We start from the raw sequence: 6,000 nt of genomic DNA on the forward strand, positions 1-6,000 counted from the left end.
TCACGATTGGAAGCATCATGTTAATGATGCTCCGAAGAGGGTCAGTGATGTTGAACAGATCGAGAATGCTGTCCACAATTCCAGAAAGCGTGAACATGGCGTTCTGCTGTTCTGGTTGCAAAACTGGGACATCTGGGGTTTTAGATGTTCCCGGAAGCCCCGGAAATTTTTTGTCATAATCGACAGGCTTAAAACCCGGTGGATTGGGTTTCGGTTTATTTCCGTGACCTCTTGATTTATCCAAGTGGGCTTGGGAGTCAGTTTTTTTAGTTTTCTGCTAGTCATTCTTGGATCGCTTCCTTGAAGGACCTTTGAAAACAAAAGGACTTCCGTCATTGCCCTCTGAGTCAGTGTCGTCCTCGTCAACTGGGAGAAGATTGAACGGATTATTGTTTTCTTTTTCCGGAGTGATTTTGGGAGGAGGATTGAAAGTCTTCAAGATCTCCGCAAAGGAACGCTGAGAGCGCGCCTTCAGAGACCGTTCAAGTTTTTTTCCTTGCTGTTTATACTTCGGGCAATCTGCGAGAGGATGCGGAGGTGCCAAACAATAAACACATTTAGGAGGAGCACCACAAGCACCCTCCGCATGCTTCTCGCCGCACTGATCGCATCGTGGCTTATTGCCGCAGAAGGCGGCGGTGTGGCCTAATTGTTTGCACTTGGTGCAGTTCATCACCCTTGGTATAAACAACCGCACAGGAAGTCGAACCCTCCCAATTCGGACGTAATCTGGCAGAGTCGATCCGGAGAAAGTCACTCGAAACGAGTCAGTCAGCGAATAGATTTTTTTTGTCCCGTCGAGGGATGCTGACTGCATTTGGGTGCAGTCAAGAATCTTGACTTCTGGAAGAACGGGGTTCTTGAAGACACCAACCCCCCTCTTCAAGAAGTCATCGCAGGTCAAACTCGCTTCGGTGACCACTCCTTCGATTTCCACGTCACGACTGGGAATGTAAACGCGGTACTCTAACGTAAAAAGCTCGCAGGCAACAATCTCATTCGCCTGCTTGCGGTTACCAACAGTGACGCGCAGTTTGTCTGGCCTCACCTTCAAAATGTCGGTCACTGACGAGAAACGTTTGAATAGATCTTTTTCGATCTGGTTAACGTTAAGCGGTTTTTGTTTGGGTCGGAAAAAAACAACCCATGGGCCTGTCGAGGCGTCTGGGTATGACTTATGGCGGGGGGCAGTTTTTGTTTTCTTGGCGGGGTTAGGCGGAGTAGGGGGAGATGGTTTTGGCGGTGTGGGGGGAGAGGGATTAGGTGGGGTAGGGGGAAACGGGTTTGGTGGTGTGGGGGGTGACGGTGCTGGTGGTGTTGGTGGCGATGGATTAGGCGGGGTAGGAGGAGATGGGGTAGGCGGTACGGGCTCCGGTGCTCGTTTTCGCCTGGGCCGCTTCGGGATGGTTCCGGTGTACTTCTTCACCGTGGCTGACGTTTCCACGTCGGACAGTTCGTCTTCAGTGGGAAGGGCAGGAAGGGTATTCCCCCCGCCATCACTATTACCATCCATTGCGGGGCAACTGCCACCGCAATAGATACAAAACAACTACACACAGGGAACACACAGGGACAAGAGAAAAAAGAAGAAGAAGAAGAAGAAAATATTTGCGTGGGATGGGAGAAAGGGGAAACTAAAACAAAGGGGCAATAAATAAAACTTATTCGCTACTTAACTACACCGGCACAAAGCGTGTGTGTGGAAACGCTGTTATCACGTGGTGCGTTGGTGTTGGTCCACGCTGCTATCCGGTGGTGATGGTTGGTGTTGGTGGGTCAGCAAGCTGGTGATACGACACGCTTCACTATCACTTGCACACCCTCGCGACGGCGTGAAAAAATGATGGACTTGACGACGCCGTTAACTCCGGTGATGGATTACCGGGATGAATTAAAGCTGGATGGTAACTCCAAGGGGCTCGGCCGATAGAATTCCACTTCCTCTGTTGGACACTGGTCACTTGGGGCACCCAATGGGGGGTGAAAAAAACCGCTCGGGCGGAAAAAAACACCGAAAAAAACTAGATGCCGCGCAACTGAAACCGGGACGTTGTTAACCGACTGAATGCTCAACTAGGAATGATGTGCCCAATGTTAGATGTTAGATTAAATTGTATTCCAAGGCTTAGAATCATCAACAAATATCGTAGATCCATGCAACTGTGTCTATGTCCGTGAATATAACCTTTTCCAAGATTTTTTATTCCAGGATCAGGAGTTTTAAATTCTTTATTTAACCCCAGAATTATGGACACTTTTGTATGAGTCTGATGATTCAGAACTTTCCATGTCCGAGAGCTAAAAATTCAACTCGCTCTGAAAGTTTCTATCCTTAGAATTTTGCCATGTTCGTTCACGAAATTTTATCTCGGGCTCCCAATTTTTTCAAATCGAAGATTTATCTATCAATTGGAGAAATGACTCTAATGTTGGCCTATGGATCTAAGATTAAGCCCAACAATTTTATCTAGATGAACGCGTCATTAAATAAAAATTAAAAAATTAAATTTTGAACATTTTTTCTAACAAAAAATGATTTTTGAGGGAGTTTTTATAAAAACGTCAGTTAACTCATCATACATTGAGTATACGATATTGAAATCTTCAGCAAAGTTGCTAGTATTTGCATTATCTACAACTTTGCTGAAGATGCCAACCACTTTTGAGCATATTTACAAAATTTAAATTTTCTATTGCCCTTCTAGGTGGATAGATCCTAATTTTACTTACTTCAAAACAAAGCTTACAAAGTATCTAACAACTTCTCTCAAGACACTACCCTTCCAAAATGACGTTTACATACCCAAAATAAAAAAACGCACGTTTTCGGTAGGTTTGAACCACTGTGGAATGCTGTGATTTTTTTTTCCAGGCAATTAAAGTTAGTTTTGATTTTAATTTTCAACAGTTCATTAGATAGTAAATTGGTTCTAGATTTTATAGATTGTAATCGAATATCATTGCTTATACGAGCTATAACCAGAGCGTACAATTCTTGACTGTTCAAGACTTGTTCCGATTGCTATAGCGCCGCACCATTCAATTCGTTTCCCTATCCACATATGCCGCATCCTGCAGTAAATGTTAAAGCAAAAAAGAGCAAACAGAAACCAGGGTGACCAGTGAACCGGGAAAACCAGGAAAAACCAAAAAAAGGCTTATTCACGCAAAAATTTGCTTATTCAGCTCTCAACCAGTTCAAAAATTTTTGTTGGGACGGTCACTCAAATTATAGGAATTGATTTTGTCATCATAAATTTGGAGGTTATATTTATTAGTGTTCTCACATTGCAAACTGCTATTTTGTCATGACTTGTCTAAAAATATCAATATTTAATATTCTCAAATCCTTCCAAAAACAAATCTGAATCGTCATGGTAAATGTTGAAATCGCCGAAATGGCTAATGAAACACCAACCTATTTAAGGCCATATAAAGGAACCAGTAAGCAGGGTGGCAAGTGAACCAGGAAAACCAGGAAAACCGGGAAAAAGTCGGGAATTTATTTTCACCAGGAAAAACCGGGAAAAAACCAGGAATTTCATAAGTCCACCAGGAAAATAATCTTGTTGGTATAATTTAAATAGGTTTGAAATTTTATGTATGTCAAAGTTTCTTTTTATAATCAGGTCAAAACTAACCATTTTGTTCAAGCTAAATTTTTCACACAACTAAACATTGATGAACAACATTTGCCCTGAGAGTTTAGTAAATATATTTTGTATTTATTTTTAATTAATTTTTTTTTCTCGAATCAATTGCATGTATGATTTGTGCTTAATTGATAGCAGACTTAAGCAGTGCCGACGCGTAACTACTTTGAAGTACCTGTTCAACATGTTCAATAAAAAAGTTCCATTTCTAAAAACTTCAGATAAGGCGTTCGAGCTTCATGCAAGTTCTACAAAATTCGGGAAAGTTTACAAGTTTCAGGAAAATCTTGTGAACTACTGTGATGACCTACGACGGTCATGAAATCTCTCCGAACCTTCAGAGAAGTGCTACAAATTTCAGAGAAGTCTTACGAACTTCAGGGTAGTCCTTTAATCTTTGGGGAATAACTACGAATTTTACAGAATTTGCTACAGATTTAATGTAACTTCTACGACATTTAGGCATTGCTTAAAACTTAAGGATAACCGTATGACACTTATGGATTTTTTTCCGAGCTTCAGAGAAGTCTTCAATACTCTTGGGAAGTCCTCTGAACTTAACAAAGTTCTCCAAGCTCAAAAAAGTTCCTAGAACTTCCGAGAAGTCGATTGAACTACAGGTAGTCCTACGAAAGTCATGGGAGCTCTCCAAACTTCAGGGAATTTCCAAGAAATTAAGGAAAGACCCACATACTTTTGGAAAACCCTTCGATTTTTAAAGCCTTATGAACTTTAGGGAAGCTCTTCTAAATTTAGGGTCCTCATATATTCAGTTAAGTCCTTCAAACTTCAGGGAAGTCCTCAGATCTTCGAGAAAGTTTTTCGAACTTGAAGGAAGTCTTACGAACTTCTGAGAATTTCTGCGAACTTCGTGGTATTTCTACGATATTTAAGAACCCATGAATTAAAAAAAACTGCGAACCTCAGGGAAGTCCTAAGATCTTAAAAAAAGTCCTTCGAACTTCGGGGAAGTCCCATGAAATTCAGGCAATACAAACTTCAATGAACCCTTCAGCAAAGACCTTAACGCTTCAGGGAAGTTCAACGAACCTTAGAGACTTTCTATGAACTTCAGCAGTCAGTCTTTTTAATAATAAGAGTTATTAAACCAGCGTTGTTTATTGTTGTATTTCGTTATCGCAAATGTTTCAGTGTCAATCGTAATTAATCTTGTGAGCAAAGATGTTTTTGTAAAAACATGAGTGAAAACGCTTTGCTATTATAGTTTTAGCACATAGAACGGAAATAGGTGCCATGATACGACGAAGTAGCGCGGATCCCTACTAGATTCTTTACAGCAAACAATTAAATAAAGATTTCACGGGCATTCACAAGAACCTTAATACCTATTTTGGTATGTGAAATTCCGCATTGCGTGAAGAATGATGGTACAAGGATTCACTGTATTTTTTTTATTAAAAATTGTTTTTTAAATAAATGGTTTTTAAAACCAGGAAATTTTTAAATCATTGACCAGGAAAACCAGGAAAAAACCCGGAATTTCAAAATGGAAATTCACTTGCCACCCTGAGTAAGTCGCGGCCCGTAGAATGAGAAACAGTTAGTTAGTAGTTATATCACAGATTTGGAAGCATGTAATTTCGAAATATTGTAATGATTTATGTATCAATGTATGTAGCAGAAATTTTAAAATACCTTACAGCTTTTAAAGTACCTTAAGACGGGGTGACATTGGGCCAAAATTGATTTTTTTTCTATTGATGTCGATATCTTGAATATGCTGTAAAGTCAAATGTCATAAATAGTAGCAACACACGTTTTTTTTTAAATGTCCGCAGGCAAGCAAAAGTTTGAACACACTTTTATGTGGATAGATGAGGTTTACACGCAATCTGTAGCCATACAAACCAAGTTCATTGCGATTGTTAACCAAGTGTACTCCTAATAGCTACGTTACATTTGCTTATTTTGAGTTATTTTAATAAAATTTATGTTTAGGCCCAATGTCACCCCCATAAGGTTTTACATTGGTCTATTTTTTTTTTTATTTTTTTAGTAAAATGAGATATCGATTTCAATCAACCATTTACATGCTAGTCGTTAATATATCATTGATGGATATATTCACATGCTTAAAATGAATTTTTCTTGCTAAAATGTGAATGTTATAAGGTAGGGAACGACAAATTTTGATTTTTGGCATTTTTGATATGTTTACGCAAGAGTTTCAGAATCAATTAGTTAAACAGAACCAACATAAATACTTTCTCATCAATGATTCAAGTCGTCTTCTCTACCGCAATCCAGATGTAATGAGCATGGCCTTATATTTCATTTGAAATTATTTTCAAAATTTTCGTTGAGCTGTAAGCAAAACTCTCTTCAG

Source organism: Ochlerotatus camptorhynchus, unplaced genomic scaffold (assembly GCF_037179485.1).
Source record: "Ochlerotatus camptorhynchus isolate MF236.1 unplaced genomic scaffold, CSIRO-AGI_Acam_v1.1 ptg000137l, whole genome shotgun sequence".
NCBI classification, from domain to species: domain Eukaryota; kingdom Metazoa; phylum Arthropoda; class Insecta; order Diptera; family Culicidae; genus Ochlerotatus; species Ochlerotatus camptorhynchus.